Genomic DNA, 17,532 nt, shown 5'->3' with positions numbered 1-17,532 from the left:
ATTACTGAGAAGAACATGGAAATATTTTAAGTTTTGACTATGCAATTTAAACTCTCTTGGAGGTAACCCTTTTATTCCAATTTAATGAATTTAGATTAGTTCAACTCTGTCATATTAATATCTACCAATGGTTCAAAAAGTGATATCTGCTGTTAATTTAATCCTGTTTCCAAGGGCCAGCTCTTGATAGGATTGGCAGCTTCCCAGAAGAAAGCGTGGGCATGGATACTAAAATAACCAACCAGTTTTCAGTGTGTGTGTTTCAAGAACAGGATTGGAGATTTGAAAATTATTGTATAAAGGATCCATATTTTATGTATGTACCAAACAATATGTTGTGGCCCACAAGATTTGTTGTTAACCTTGGGATCTTTCACTTTTCTTTTTTTGTTTATAATTATAATTTGTTCAGTAATAATGTGTCATCACATTTTGGTATATATAGACACCATGATATTGAATACATTTTCAGAAATAGTTAATTTAATAGTACACATAAGATATTAACTCTAAGCTACCCATGCTTTTTCAAACAGAAATTGTCCTATGCACCCACTTATAGCACCTGCTTATAATTTATAAGAGCCGGGTCCTGTATTTTGTATTTTAATAATAAATTTTAGAAACAACTAATTTATTTTAGATATGAACAAGCAATACTGAAAAGATTGGTGTATCTTTCTATAACAGCAGAAATAAAACCAAAATTGTTTTATAAAAACAAATAGTCTCCCCTATAGTTGTTTATGAGCTTATTAAAAAGAAGAACATTTTTATGTTTTAATATAAAATCTTTTGCTGTTTCACATAATTATTAAAAGAATAAAGCAAGGCTCATTGACAGAAGGTCATGAAAACAAAAGAAAAATAACCATGTTAATTTTAATGGACTGTTCCAATTTTTCACTTACCACAGTACTTTCCCTTTGTGTGTGTGTGTGTGTGTGTGTGTGTGTGTGTGTGTGTGTGTGTGTGTAAGTGCAGATGTCTGAGGAGGTCAGGGGACCTTGGAATCCTGCCAAAAGAACTCAGGTCCACTGTAAGAGCAATATATGCTCTTAATCATTGAGGAATCTCTCCAACCCTTCTTATGGATTTTTGATATTTCCTGTCTGTTTTTAAACATAGTATTAAAAAAGTGTGAAAATGAGTTGTATAATGCTATAAATTATTTTGTTCTGTTATAGAACCACAGTAATACATCAAGAACAATGTTTTAAATATTGACATGCTATTTTCTTAAGAATGAGAATATTTTATGATGCTTAAATAATATAATTTGATCAATACATAAGTTGCTTAAAAGCTGTCATTATTTTAAATAATTTTTTAATAAATAACTTGCTTAAAACTCATTGAGTGTTGTCAAATTAGTTTCTTAGATACATCCTTGTGCTGGAATGACTGTTTGAAAGCAAACCTTTTGAATTTGATACATAATTTCAGATTTTTTTTCAGAAAATTTGTAACAATTTGCACTCTCTAATAATGACATGAGGAAATAAATTACATCCTTTTAAGTATTAATAATATCAATACTTGACAAGCAGATGAAAATGTGTTATTTTATTGTCTTTTGATCATTAGTGAGATTGGAAATTTTCATTAGTGAGTACTTGCATTATTTTGTATGGTCTTTTGACTAAAAAACTAAATTGTTCCTTTTTAATAAAAATAGATTCAAAAGTACATGGTAGTGATTAGACATATTAGTCCTGTATATTACATATACATTTTCTTGAATTTATTTATGGTATACTTTCCTAGAGTAAAAATCATGATTTGAAATATTCATGTATTAAATATTTTCTTGTATGATTTCTGATCTTTAGGTCAACCTTAGACTAATCACAATATAAAAATACCCGGATTAAAAATGCTATCTTTTCCTCTCAAATAGAAAGTCTTTCATATCATGTTTTCTTTAGCTCTCCCACGGGGAAAGGAGAAAGAGCATCAATGGCAGAAGGCTGTGGCAGCATAGGTATAGAAAGAGCTTGTTTTGTGCTCAGGAGAGAACACCATGTCTCAGCCTCCTGGTTTTAGGCACTCTACATGTTCACAGAAGTTTTTCTAGTAATGAAGTTCAGAGATGTTCTCTGAAAGTATAGTTCTTGGAATCAGATATTTATTCAAAAAATTATATATTGTTGTGGCTTCTTGTACAGAATAAGAAGAAGTCTGGTATCTGTGTCAGTTTTTGTCTACTTGACAAAGAGTTACCTGAGACCCCAGTTCAGGAATTACATCTATCAGATTGGTCTGTGGGGTTAGTTTTTGATTATTGATTGATAATGGGAGGGCCTTGCCTACTGTGGGTGGTGTCACTCCCTGGGTAGGTGGTACCCTGGGTTTGTATAAGATCACTGAGCAAGCAATGGGATGTAAACCAGTAAGCAGCTTTACTCCACTGGTATCTTCTTCTAGCTTCTACATTGGCTTTCATCCAGGATGCACAATAGCCTGTAGACCAAAAGAAAAAAACGTTTCTCTCCAAATCGTTTTTGTGGTGGTGCTAATCACAGAAAGATAGCAGAAAAAGGGCAGTATGTTTCCAGAGGAAGGGTGATTGTACCAATTATATTTATTTTATAACTTTTTTCGTCATTTATTTGAAGTTATTATTTCATCTTCACTTAGATCTTAATTATTTTAAAATCTTTCTTGGTTTATTTAGTTTTTATTTATTTACTTATTTATTCTTCTCTCATACATTACACCCTAACCACAATTTCCCATTTTATCCTTCCCCAATCTCATCTTCCTAACCTCCTCTCTCCCCAGATCCACCCCTCCAACTACCCTCAGAAAAGAGTATGCCTCTCAAGGACAGCAACCAAATACATAATACAACTAGGAACACACCATCACAGCAAGGCTGGACAAGGCAACCCAGTAGGAAGAAAAGAGTCCTGTAAGTAAGCAAAAGAATCAGGGAAAGCCCCTGCTACCATTGTTAGGATTCCCACAAGAACACCAAGCTACTCAGCCATTTTTTACATATATGCAGAGGCCTGAGATCAGACTCCTACAGGCTCCCTAAACACTTTGAGAGCCCATGACTCCTGGTCAGTTGATTTTGTGTTCTCATGGTATATCCTTCCTCTTCCTCCTCAGCAGGACTCCTGGAGCTCCACTTAAATGTTTGGCTATGTTGCACTGCATCTGTGCTCATCAGTTGCTGGGTAAAGTCTCTCTCTCTCTCTCTGGTTTCTTTGGTGAAGATCCTGCTATACTTCTGTCCCAGAACATTCTGTAGGCAGGACAAACTGTAGGTCAAAGTCTTGTGGCTGGGTTGGTGTCCCAATCCCTCCAGTGGTTACCAAAGATGACCAGTCAGGTCAAGTTACCCTTGTGAGTTCCATAGAGTTTTCATTGCACCTTACCCCTGAAATGTCCTCTAACTCAGTCTTTCCCTTTCTAACTTTCTAATTTCCCTTTCCCTGGGAGATCATTGTATCCTACTTAAAACCCTCCTTCTTACTTAGCCTTTCTAGGTCCTAAGTTCACTTATAAGTAAGTACATACCATGTTTGTCTTTCAGGGTCTCACTTGCCTCACTAAGGATAATTTTTTTCTATTCCTATCAATTTACCTGAAACTTTGATGATGCATTTTTTCAACAGCTGAGTAATACTCCATTGTGTAAATGTACTGTGTTTTCTTTATCCATTCTTCAGTTGAACGGCATCTAGATTGTTTCCATGTTCTGTCTATTATGAATAAAGCTTCTCTGAACATAGTTGAGCAAGTGTCCTTATGTTAGGATGGAGTGTCCTTTGGGTATATGCCCAGGAGTGGTATAGCTAGGTCTTGAGGTAGACTGATTTTCAATTATCTGAGAAACCACCATATTAAGTTCCAAAGTGTCTCTGCAAGTTTGCTCTCCCACCAGCAATAGAGAAGTGTTCTCTTTGCTCCACATCCTCACCAGTATGAACTCTCACTTCTGGTTTTGATCTTAGCTATTCTAACAGATAGAAGACAGAATCTGGGTCATTTTGATTTGCATTTTCCTGGTGGCTAAGAAAGAATGCTGAACATTTCTTTGTTTCTCGGCCATTTGGTAAGTGGTATCTATCAAAGAAGATTATCCATTTATTTTACATTTTCCATTTTGTGGAGTTCAGGATTTTGAAGTAAAACGTAATGATTTTTTTTGTATTTTCTTGATGTCTGTGGTTATGTCCCCCTTTTAATGCGCGATTTTGTTAATTTGGATATTCTCTGTCTTTAGTTAGCTTGGATGAGGGTTTGTTAATATTGTTCATTTTTGCAAATAACCAACTCTTTGTTTTGTTGATTATTTGTACTGTTTTTGTTTCTATTTTATTGATTTCAGCCCTGACTCCTACCATCGACTCCTCTTGGGTGTGTTTGTTTCTTTTTCTTCTAGCGCTTTGGGGTGTGCTATTAAGTTGCTAGTATCAGATTTCTCCAATTTCTTTATGTAGCTACTTAGTGCTATGAACTTTCCTCTTAGCACTGCTTTTATCGTTTTCCATCAGTTTAGGTATATTGTGCATTAATTTACATTGAATTCTAGTAAGTCTTTAATATCTTTCTTTATTTCTGCTTTGATCCTGAAGTTGATCTGTAGGGAACTGTTCAGTTTCCATAAGTTTGTAGACTTTCTTAAGTTTCTGTTGTTGATATCCAGGTTTAATCTGTGGAGGTCTGATAGGATACTGGGGCTTAGTTTACTTTTCTTATATTTGCTTTGTGACTGAGTGTGTGGTCAATTTTTGAGAATGATCTATGAGTTGCTGAGAACAACCAAATACTCTTTTGTGTTTGAGTGAAATCTGTAAATATCTGTTAGGTATACTTGATTCATATTATCTATTAGTTCCATTATTTCTCAGTTTAATTTTGATAAACTGACATCTTCCACTATTAATATGTGGGGCTTGATGTATGATTTAAGCTTGACCTTGCATTTAGGATATAGATAATAGGAACTGAATTATCATTTTGGTGAACCTTCCCTTTGTTGAATATGGAATGTCCTTCTCCATCTCTTTTGATTAATTTTGGTTGAGTCTATTTTGTTAGATATTAAAGTAGTTACACAAGATTATTTCTTATGCACATTTGCTTGAAAAATAATTTTACAAGCCTTAACTATGAAGTTTATCACTGATGTTGAGGTGTGTTTCTTGTATGCAGCAGAAAGATAGATCCTGTTTTCATTTTCTTAATCCATTTTGTTAGCCCAAGTCTTTTTTTATTGGGGAAGTTAGTCCATTGATATTGGGAGATATAAATAACCAACAATCCTTAATTTCTGTTATTTGTTTGTTGTTTGTGATTCTCTCTCTCTCTCTCTCTCTCTCTGTGTGTGTGTGTGTGTGTGTGTGTGTGTGTGTGTGTGTGTGCTTTGCTTCTTTGGGTTTTGCTGGTGTGAGATTATTTATTGCCTATGGTTTTACCTGCCTGTGAAGTTAATATCCTTTGGTCACAGTTTTCTTTTTAGTATGTTCTGTAGGGCTATATTTGTGGATAGACATTGTTTACTTTTAACTGTGTTTTATCTATGGTCATTGAAAATTTTTCTGGGCATAGCATTCTGGGCTGGCATTCATGGTCCCTTAGAGTCTCCATGACATTTGACCAGCTCTTCCTGGCTTTTAGCATCTCAATTGAGGTACCTCATGTAATTCTAATATTGCAACAATAGTAGTATTAATATTGCATCTTTTAATATTTTTCTTTATTCTTTATATATAGTGTTTTGTGATGTGAGGACTTTCTTTTCTGGTCCAATCTATTTGGGGTACTGTAAACTTCTTGTACCTTAATAGGCATGTCCTTCTTTGGGTTAGGAAAATTTTCTTCTCTGATTTTGTTAGTATATTTTCTGGGTTTTTGAGCTGGGATTCTTTCCCTTCTATTCCTATTATTCTTAGGTTTAGTCTCTTCATAAGGGTCCTAGATTTCATGGAGGTTTTATGCTAGAAATTCTTTAGATTTAACATTTTCTTTGACTGATGAATCTAGCTATTCTATCTTTAACACTTGAGATTCTTTTTTCTATTTCTTTTATTCTGTTGATGATGCTTGCATTTGTAATTCCTGTTTGCTTACTTACATTTCCCATTCTCAGAATTCCCTCTATTGCTTCTGTATCAATTTTCAGGTCTTGAATAATTTTCTTCCCTTGTTTGTTTGTTTGTTTTTTCTTGGCTTTCTTGTCATTCTATAAAGGATTTATTGATTTCCTCCAATTTTTTTCTTTTCCTTGATTTCCTTAAGGGCTTAAACATTTTTCTTCAAGGTGTTCTATCATCTTCATAAAGTTGGTTTTAAGAATTTTTGTGTGTATTTGTGTGCTTTGGCTGCACTAGAATAATTAGGTCTTGCTGTCATAGGATAGCCTCATGGTGCCATATTGCCCTGGTTATACCCTTTCACTGGTGTTTAGGCATCTGTGTTTGGGATGATTATAGCTCTAGGTGTTGATTTCTAAGTTAGTCTTTGTGATGGATGTTTTGTTCCTTAGGTTCTGGTTCTTTGTTGGTCTTATGGTCTTTGCGGAATGGATTTCTGGTGACCAGTATGTCATCTTATCTAGTAGGGAGTCTCTTGGCCTTTGGTGCAGCAGGGAGTCTCTGTTCTTTTGACTAATGTGTCTTGCACCTGAAAGTCTTCTGGAATTGTAGGCAGGAACTTAGCTGCAAGGAGAGCAGTGAGGTGGCAGAAGGGGCATGGCCTTGGGGTGGGTTGTTAGTGGGGGTGGGTGGAATGGGTCTTCGGGAACTGAATCTAGGGTATTACTTTGGCTGGCAGGCAGGTCAGTCACCTGTCCTTCTGACCAATGTGACCTGACCAACAGGAGTCTTCAGGTATTAGGGTATTTCTTGATTTTTAAAAATTATATATATATATATATATGAAAGATAAATAATTTTGTCCATGTGGGAGCAATGCCATTGTTGTAATGCTAACCTAGCATCTAGGACTCATTGTGACAGAACTTGCTCTATGTCCTTCCTTGCCCATTGTTGATAGTGCTTGGATTCTAGGCCACTACTAAGCTCCATGCTGTCTATGTCTATTTCTGCTCATAATCTGAAAACATTCTACAATACCTTAATCCATGTTTCTAGAAGGTGCAGAATGAGATTACTAATGGATAATAAATATGATTGCTGTGTCTGACACAGTACTTTCTGTCACCATTAAACACTTAAGATCTTGAATAGACTGATATCTTATCCAGCAGTCAACCCAGCATTGTCACTTTGGACTGAATTTGGCACTCCAGTCAAGGGGTTTGAGGTACTGGCCTACTCTATTGCTGCCTTTTGCTATGGAGATCCTTATAACGTTTTACTAAAAGTTTAGTAAATAATGATATGAACCCTTTTGTGTATGTCTCAAATCCCTTGCATATATTAATACATAAAATAAAGAGAAGAAAGATTTTAAAATCTTTATTTTATAGCTGAAAAAAAACCCAAACTGAAATAAACAAGAACACACCCAGATAATTTTAATTGTTATTCAACCCACCTAAAGTTCTACACTCAGAAAGACTCTTTTATTTAAAATTTTTTATTGCGGTTGATTTGATTCTTATAAGCAAAATATAAACTATGTAGCTCAGGCTAAATTTGAGCTTCTGATTCTCCTCCCTGTTTGTTCAATGCTGGGTTTCCTGTTGTGTGTAAGTTTTGTCCATTCTCCAGGAAACATCTTACATCAGTATTTCAATTAAGATGTTTTATTTTATTTTAACTTTTTTTTAACTCTTTATTAACTTGAGTATTTCTTATTTACATTTTGATTGTTATTCCCCTTCCTGGTTTCTGGGCCAACATCCCCCTAACACATCCCCTTCCACTTCTATATGGGTTTCCTTTCCTCATCCTTCCCCCATTACCACCCTCCCCCCAACAGTCACGTTCACTGGGGGTTCAGTCTTGGCAGGACCGACGGCTTCCCCTTCCATTGGTGCTCTTACTAGGCTATTCATTGTTACCTATGAGGTTGGAGCCCAGGGTCAGTCCATGTATGGTCTTTGGGTAGCGGCTTAGTCCCTGGAAGCTCTAGTTTGTTGGCATTGTTCTTCATATGGGGTCTCGAGCCCCTTCAAGCTCTTTCAGTCCTTTCTCTGATTCCTTCAACGGGAGTCCCGTTCTCAGTTCAGTGGATTGCTGCTGGCATTCACTATGTATTTGCTGTATTCTGGCTGTGTCTCTCAGGAGAGATCTACATCCGGTTCCTGTCGGCCTGCACTTCTTTGCTTCATCCATCTTATCTAGTTTGGTGGCTGTATATGTATGGGCCACATGTGGGGCAGGCTCTGAATGGGCGTTCCTTCTGCCTCTGTTCTAAACTTTGCCTCCCTATTCCCTGCCAAGGGTATTCTTGTTCCCCTTTTAAAGAAGGAGTGAAGCATTCGCAATCTGGTCATCCTTCTTGAGTGTCATGTGTTCTGTGCATCTAGGGTAATTCAAGCATTTGGGCTAATAGCCACTTATCAATGAGCGCATACCATGTGTGTTTTTCTGTGATTGGGTTACCTCACTCAGGATGATATTTTCCAGTTCCATCCATTTGCCTAGGAATTACATGAAGTCATTGTTTTTGATAGCTGATTAGTATTCCATTGTGTAGATGTACCACATTTTCTGTATCTATTCCTCTATTGAAGGGCATCTGGGTTCTTTCCAGCTTCTGGATACTATAAATAAGGCTGCTATGAACATACTGGAGCACATGTCTTTGTTATATGTTGGGGCATCCTTTGGGTATATGCCCAAGAGAGGTATAGCTGGGTCCTCAGGTAGCTCAATGTCCAATTTTCTGAGGAACCTCCAGACTGATTTCAAGAATGGTTGTACCGGGGTTGGGGATTTAGCTCAGTGGTAGAGCGCTTGCCTAGGAAGCGCAAGGCCGTGGGTTCAGTCCCCAGCTCCAAAAAAATGAACCAAAAAAAAAAAAAGGAATGGTTGTACCAGTCTCGAATCCCACCAACAATGGACAAGTGTTCCTCTTTCTCCACATCCTTGCCAGCATTTGCTCTCACCTGAATTTTTGATCTTAGCCATTCTCACTGGTGTGAAGTGAAATTTCAAGTTTGTTTTGATTAGCATTTCCCTTATGACTAAAGATGTTGAACATTTCTTTAGGTGTTTCTCAGCCATTCGGCATTCCTCAGCTGTGAATTCTTTGTTTAGCGCTGAACCCCATTTTTAATAGGGTTATTTGTCTCTCTGCAGTCTAACTTCTTGAGTTCTTTGACTATTTTGGATATAAGCCCTCTATCTGTTGTAGGATTGGTAAAGATCTTTTCCCAATCTGTTGGTTTCTGTTTTGTCCTAACAACAGTGTCCTTTGCCTTACAGAAGCTTTGCAGTTTTATGAGATCCCAATTGTCGATTCTTGATCTTAGAGCATAAGCCATTGGTGTTTTGTTCAGGAAATTTTCTCCAATGCCCATGTGTCCGAGATGCTTCCCCACTTTTTCTTCTATTAGTTTGAGTGTATCTGTTTTGATGTGGAGGTCCTTGATCCACTTGGACTTAAGCTTTGTAGAGGGTGATAAGCATGGATTGATCTGCATTCTTCTACATGTTGACCTCCAGTTGAACCATCACCATTTGATGAAAATGCTATCTTTTTTCCATTGGATGGTTTTGGTTCCTCTGTCAAAAATCAAGTGCCCATAGGTGAGTGGGTTCATTTCTGGGTCTCCAGTTCTGTTCCACTGGTCTATCTGTCTGTCTCTGTACCAGTATCATGCAGTTTTTATCACTATTGTTCTGTAATACTGCTTGAGTTCAGGGATAGTGATTCCCCCAGAAGTCCTTTTATGTTCGAGGATAGTTTTAGCTATCCTGGGTTTTTTATAATTTCAGAAGAATTTGCAAATTGTTCTGTCTAACTGTCTGAAGAATGGGATTGGTATTTTGATGGGGGATTGCAATGAATCTGTAGATTGCTTTTGGTAAAATGGCCATTTTTACTATATTAATCCTTCCAGTCCATGAGCATGGGAGATCTTTCCATCTTCTGAGGTCTTCTTCAATTTCTTTCTTCAGAGGCTTGAAGTTCTTATTGTACAGATCTTTTACTTGCTTCGTTAAAGTCACACCGAGGTATTTTATATTATTTGGGACTATTGTGAAGGGTGTCGTTTCCCTAATTTCTTTCTCAACTTGTTTCTCTTTTGTGTAGAGGAAGGCTACTGATTTATTTGAGTTAATTTTATACCCAGCCACTTTGCTGAAGGTATTTATTATCTTTAGTAGTTCTCTGGTGGAACTTTTGGGATCACTTAAATATACTATCATATGATCTGCAAATAATGATATTTTGATTTCTTCTTTTCAGATCTGTATCCCCTTGATCTCCTTTTGTTGTCTGATTGCTCTGGCTAGAACTTCAAGAACTATATTGAATAAGTAGGGAGAGAGTGGGCAGCCTTGTCTAGTCCTGATTTTAGTGGGATTGCTTCAAGTTTCTCTCCATTTAGTTTAATGTTAGCAACTGGTTTGCTGTATATGGCTTTTACTATGTTTAGGTATGGGCCTTGGATTCCTATTCTTTCCAGGACTTTTATCATGAAGGGGTTTTTCAATTTTGTGAAATGCTTTCTCAGCATCTAATGAAATGATCATGTGGTTTTGTTCTTTCAGTTTGTTTATATAATGGATTATGGTGATGGTTTTCTGTATATTAAACCATCCCTGTATGCCTGGGATGAAGCCTACTTGATCATAATGGATGATTGTTTTGATGTGCTCTTGTATTCAGTTTGCCAGAATTTTATTGAGTATTTTTGTGTCAAAATTCATGAGGGAAATTGGTCTGAAGTTCTCTTTCTTTGTTCGGTCTTTGTGTGGTTTAGGTATAAGAGTAATTGTGGCTTCTTTTATTTATGTAGGTGCCCTTGTATTTAGAGTATAGATATTTAGGATTGAGTGTTAATCTTGGTGGATTTTTTCTTTGATGAATATGAAGTGTCCTTCCTTATCTTTTTTGATGACTTTTAGTTGAAAATCGATTTTATTCGATATTAGAATGGCTACTCCAGCTTGCTTCTTCAGAGCATTTGCTTGGAAAGTTGTTTTCCAGCCTTTCACTCTGAGGTAGTGTCTGTCTTTGTCTCTGAGGTGTGTATCCTGTAGGCAGCAGAATGCGGGGTTCTCATTGCATATCCAGTTTGTTAATGTATGTCTTTTTATTGGGGAGTTGAGACCATTCATGTTGAGAGATATTAAGGAATAGTTATTATTGCTTCCTGTTATATTCATATTTGGATGTGAGATTATGTTTGTGTGCTTTTCTTCTCTTTGTTTTGTTGCCAAGGCGATTAGTTTCTTGCTTTTCTAGGGTGTAGCTTGCCACCTTATGTTGGGCTGTACCATTTTTTAACCTTTGTAGCACTGGATTTGTAGAAAGATATTGTGCAAATTTGCTTTTGTCATGGAATATCTTGGTATCTCCATCTATGTTAATTGAGAGTTTTGCAGAATAGAGTAACCTGGGCTGGCATTTGTGTTCTCTTAGGGTCTGTATGGCTCTTCTGGCTTTCATAGTCTCTGGTGAGAAGTCTGGTGTGATTCTTATAGGTCTGCCTTTATATGTTACTTGACCTTTTTCCCTTACTCTGTTACTATTCCTTGTTTATTTTGTGCATTTGGTGTTTTGACTATTATGTGATGGGAGGAGTTTCTTTTCTGGTCCAATCTATTTGGAGTTCTGTAGGCTTCTTGTAAGCTTATGGGCATCTCTTTAGGTTAGGGAAGTTTTCTTCTATGATTTTGTTGAAGATATTTACTGGTCCTTTGAGCTAGGAGTCTTCACTCTCTTCTATACCTATTATCCTTAGGTTTGATCTTCTCATTGAGTCCTGGATTTCATGTATGTTTTGGACCAGTAACTTTTTCCATTTTCCATTTTCTTTGACCATTGTGTCGATGATTTCTGTGGAACCTTCTGCTCCTGAGATTCTCTCTTCTATCTCTTGTATTCTGTTTGTTATGCTTGTATCTACAGCTCCTTGTCTCTTCCTTTGGTTTTCTATATCCGGGGTTGTTCCCCTGTGTCTTTCCTTTATTGCTTCTATTTCCATTTTTAATTCCTTCAACTGTTTGATTGTGTTTTCCAGGAATTCTCAGGAATTTTTTTTATTCCTCTCTATAGGCTTCTACTTGTTTATTTATGTTTTCCTGCATTTCTCTAAGATTGTTCTTCATGTCTTTCTTGAAGTCCTCTAGCATCATGATCAAATGTGATTTTAAATCTAGGTCTTGCTTTTTCCATGTGTTTGGATATTCATTGTTTGCTTTGGTGTGAGAATTGGGCTCCAATGATGCCATGTATGTAGTCTTGGTTTCTGTTGCTTGAGTTCCTGTGCTTGCCTCTCGCCATCAGGTTGTCTCTGGTGTTACCTTGTTCTGCTATTTCTGACAGTGGCTAGACCATCCTATAGGCCTGTGTGTCAGGAGTGCTGTAGACCTGTTTTCCTGTTTTCTTTCAGGAGTGTAGTCTTTCCTGTCTACTGGTCTTCAGCTGTTCCTGTGGGCGTGTGTCCTGAGTCCACCAGGCAGGTTGCTTGGAGCAGAAAAGTTGGTCTTACCTGTGGTCCCTAGGCTCAAATTGCTCGTGGGGGGCTGCTTTTGAGCTCTCAGTGAGGGTGGCCACCAGTAGGGCCTGTGTCACCTTTTCCCTGAGACCCCTGTGCACCGGGGTGTCAGATGTCGTTAAGTGTTTTCTTCTGGAGTCAGAAATGTGGGCAGAGTGTAGTTTCTTCTGGCTTCCCAGGCATGTCTGCCCCTGTGAAGGTTTAGCTCTCCCTCCTATGGGATTTGGGTGCAGGGAACTGTTGACCAGTTCCCTTCAGGTCCGGGTGGTGTCTGGACTGCGGGGAATCTCTTAACATTTAAGATACTGAAAATTTGATCTTCCTGGTTGCTGCCGCTGCAGAGAGCCCGTGGGCAGCACCCCACGAGCGAACTTGAGCCTCGGGACCACAGGTAAGACCAACTTTGCTGCTGCAAGAAAGCTGCCTGGTGAGCTCGGGACACATGGAGGCAGAATTCCTCTAGGACCGGGCACGTCCTGTGTTTACCAGAAGTCCCACACTCGCGGATCCCGGCGTGCAGCAGCTCTCTGCTCCCAGACCCCGTGAGAGAGAGACCCAACCGCCTGGTCAGGTGGGCACTCCTGAGGCTGCAGAGCGGAAGAGACCACCAACACTACCCACCCCTGCCCACATCCCTGGCCCAAGAGGAAACTGTATAAGGACTCTGGGCTCCCGTGGGGGAGGGCCCAGGAGCGGCAGGACCCCTACCTGAGACACCACCGGAACCTGAAGGAAACAGACCAGATAAACAGTTCTCTGCACCCAAATCCCATGGGAGGGAGAGCTAAATCTTCAGAGAGGCAGACAAGCCTGGGAAACCAGAAGAGACTGCTCTCTGCACACACATCTCGGACGCCAGAGGAAAACACCAAAGGCCATCTGGAACCCTGGTGCACTGAAGCTCCCGGAAGGGGCGGCACAGATCTTCCTGGTTGCTGCCGCCACGGAGAGCCCGAGGGCAGCACCCCGCGAGTGAACTTGAGCCTCAGGACCACAGGTAAGACCAACTTTTCTGCTGCAAGTGACCTGCCTGGTGAACTCAAGACACAGGCCCACAGGAACAGCTGAAGACCTGTAGAGAGGAAAAACTACACGCCCGAAAGCAGAACACTCTGTCCCCGTAACTGACTGAAAGAGAGGAAAAAGGTCTACAGCACTCCTGACACACAGGCTTATAGGACAGTCTAGCCACTGTCAGAAATAGCAGAACAAAGTAACACTAGAGATAATCTGATGGCGAGAGGCAAGCGCAGGAACCCAAGCAACAGAAACCAAGACTACATGGCATCATCGGAGTCCAATTCTCCCATCAAAAAAACATGGAATATCCAAACACACCAGAAAAGCAAGATCTAGTTTCAAAATCATATTTGATCATGATGCTGGAGGACTTCAAGAAAGAAGTGAAGAACTCCCTTAGAGAAACACAGGAAAACATTAATAAACAAGTAGAAGCCTACAGAAAGGAATCGCAAAAATCCCTGAAAGAATTCCAGGAAAACATAAAGAAACAAGTAGAAGCCCATAGAGAGGAGACACAAAAATCCCTGAAAGAATTCCAGGAAAACACAATCAAACAGTTGAAGGAATTAAAAATGGAAATAGAAGCAATCAAGAAAGAACACATGGAAACAACCCTGGATATAGAAAACCAAAAGAAGAGACAAGGAGCTGTAGATACAAGCTTCACCAACAGAATACAAGAGATGGAAGAGAGAATCTCAGGAGCAGAATATTCCATAGAAAACATTGACTCAACTGTCAAAGATAATGTAAAGCGGAAAAAGCTACTGGTCCAAAACATACAGGAAATCCAGGACTCAATGAGAAGATCAAACCTAAGGATAATAGGTATAGAAGAGAGCGAAGACTCCCAGCTCAAAGGACCAGTAAATATCTTCAACAAAATCATAGAAGAAAACTTCCCTAACCTAAAAAAAGAGATACCCATAGACATACAAGAACCCTACAGAACTCCAAATAGATTGGACCAGAAAAAAAACACCTCCCGTCACATAATTGTCAAAACACCAAACTCACAAAATAAAGAAAGAATATTAAAAGCAGTAAGGGAAAAAGGTCAAGTAACATATAAAGGCAGACCTATCAGAATCACACCAGACTTCTCGCCAGAAACTATGAAGGCCAGAAGATCCTGGACTGATGTCATACAGACCCTAAGAGAACACAAATGCCAGCCCAGGTTACTGTATCCTGCAAAACTCTCAATTAACATAGATGGAGAAACCAAGATATTCCATGACAAAACCAAATTTACACAATATCTTTCTACAAATCCAGCACTACAAAGGATAATAAATGGTAAAGCCCAACATAAGGAGGCAAGCTATACCCTAGAAGAAGCAAGAAACTAATCGTCTTGGCAACAAAACAAAGAGAATGAAAGCACACAAACATAACCTCACATCCAAATATGAATATAACGGGAAGCAATAATCACTATTCCTTAATATCTCTCAACATCAATGGCCTCAACTCCCCAATAAAAAGACATAGATTAACAAACTGGATACGCAACGAGGACCCTGTATTCTGCTGCCTACAGGAAACACACCTCAGAGACAAAGACAGACATTACCTCAGAGTGAAAGGCTGGAAAACAACTTTCCAAGCAATTGGTCAGAAGAAGCAAGCTGGAGTAGCCATTCTAATATCAAATAAAATCGATTTTCAACTAAAAGTCATCAAAAAAGATAAGGAAGGACATTTCATATTCATCAAAGGAAAAATCCACCAAGATGAACTCTCAATCGTAAATATCTATGTCCCAAATACAAGGGCACCTATATACGTAGAAGAAACCTTACTAAAGCTCAAAACACACATTGCAACTCACACAATAATAGTAGGAGATTTCAACACCCACTCTCATCAATGGACAGATCATCGAAACAGAAATTAAACAGAGACGTAGACAGACTAAGAGAAGTCATGAGCCAAATGGACTTAACAGATATTTATAGAACATTCTATCCTAAAGCAAAAGGATATATCTTCTTCTCAGCTCCTCATGGTACTTTCTCCAAAACTGACCATATAATTGGTCAAAAAATGGGCCTCAACAGGTACAGAAAGATAGAAATAATCCCGTGTGTGCTATCAGACCACCACGGCCTAAAGCTGGTCTTCAATAACAATAAGGGAAGAATGCCCACATATACATGGAAATTGAACAATGCTCTACTCAATGATAACCTGGTCAAGGAAGAAATAAAGAAAGAAATTAAAGATGTTTTAGAATTTAATGAAAATGAAGGTACAACATACCGAAACTTATGGGTCACAATGAAAGCTGTGCTAAGAGGAAAACTCATAGCGATGAGTGCCTGCAGAAAGAAACAGGAAAGAGCATATGTCTCCAGCTTGACAACACACCTAAAAGCTCTTGAACAAAAAGAAGCAAATACATCCAGGAGGAGTAGAAGGCAGGAAATAATCAAACTCAGAGCTGAAATCAACCAAGTAGAAACAAAAAGGACCATAGAAAGAATCAACAGAACCAAAAGTTGGTTCTTTGAGAAAATCAACAAGATAGATAAACCCTTAGCCAGACTAACGAGAGGACACAGAGAGTGTGTCCAAATTAACAAAATCAGAAATGAAAAGGGAGACATAACTACAGATTCAGAGGAAATTCAAAAAATCATCAGATCTTAGTATAAAAACCTATATTCAACGAAACTTGAAAATCTTCAGGAAATGGACAATTTCCTAGACAGATACCAGGTACCGAAGTTAAATCAGGAACAGATAAACCAGTTAAACAACCCCATAACTCCTAAGGAAATAGAAGCAGTCATTAAAGGTCTCCCAACCAAAAAGAGCCCAGGTCCAGATGGGTTTAGTGCAGAATTCTATCAAACCTTCATAGAAGACCTCATACCAATATTATCCAAACTATTCCACAAAATTGAAACAGATGGATCAGTACCGAATACCTTCTACGAAGCCACAATTACTCTTATACCTAAACCACACAAAGACACAACAAAGAAAGAGAACTTCAGACCAATTTCCCTTATGAATATTGACGCAAAAATACTCAATAGAATTCTGGCCAACCGAATCCAAGAGCACATCAAAACAATCATCCACCATGATCAAGTAGGCTTCATCCCAGGCATGCAGGGATGGTTTAATATACGGAAAACCATCAACGTGATCTATTATATAAACAAACTGAAAGAACAGAACCACATGATCATTTCATTAGATGCTGAGAAAGCATTTGACAAAATTCAACACCCCTTTATCATAAAAGTCCTGTAAAGAATAGGAATTCAAGGCCCATACCTAAACATAGTAAAAGCCATATACAGCAAACCAGTTGCTAACATTAAACTAAATGGAGAGAAACTTGAAGCAATCCCACTAAAATCAGGGACTAGACAAGGCTGCCCACTCTCTCCCTACTTATTCAATATAGTTCTTGAAGTTCTAGCCAGAGCAATCAGACAACAAAAGGAGATCAAGGGGATACAGATCGGAAAAGAAGAGGTCAAAATATCACTATTTGCAGATGATATGATAGTATATTTAAGTGATCCCAAAAGTTCCACCAAAGAACTACTAAAGCTGATAAACAACTTCAGCAAAGTGGCTGGGTATAAAATTAACTCAAATAAATCAGTTGCCTTCCTCTATCCAAAAGAAAACAAGCCGAGAAAGAAATTAGGGAAACGACACCCTACATAAGAGACCCAAACAATATTAAGTACCTTTGTGTGACTTTAACAAAGCAAGTAAAAGATCTGTACAATAAGAACTTCAAGACACTGAGGAAAGAAATTGAGAAGACCTCAGAAGATGGAAAGATCTCCATGCTCATGGATTGGCAGGATTAATATAGTAAAAATGGCCATTCTACCAAAAGCAATCTATAGATTCAATGCAATCCCCATCAAAATACCAAT

General features: G+C 38.3%; 1 long non-coding RNA gene and 1 other non-coding gene across 2 annotated transcripts in view; one reads left to right on the top strand and one right to left on the bottom strand.

Annotated features, from left to right (window-relative positions):
- The window catches only part of LOC108353192 (uncharacterized), a 39,421-nt gene that overhangs the window by 9,074 nt on the left and 12,815 nt on the right, over window positions 1-17,532 (top strand). The window contains exon 2 of the long non-coding RNA XR_005496701.2: window positions 2,785-2,914. This is a non-coding gene — a long non-coding RNA (uncharacterized LOC108353192). The remainder of the gene's footprint in view (window positions 1-2,784; window positions 2,915-17,532) is intronic.
- On the bottom strand, window positions 1,909-2,116 carry LOC120098735 (small nucleolar RNA U3). Its single transcript, XR_005497147.1, has one exon. It is a non-coding gene; the product is annotated as a small nucleolar RNA U3 (small nucleolar RNA).

This window comes from Rattus norvegicus, chromosome 19 (genome assembly GCF_036323735.1).
Source record: "Rattus norvegicus strain BN/NHsdMcwi chromosome 19, GRCr8, whole genome shotgun sequence".
In the NCBI taxonomy this organism is placed as follows: Eukaryota; Metazoa; Chordata; class Mammalia; order Rodentia; family Muridae; genus Rattus; species Rattus norvegicus.
The sequence above is the reverse complement of the archived record's forward strand: the minus strand, read 5'-3'. Positions and strand labels throughout refer to the sequence as shown.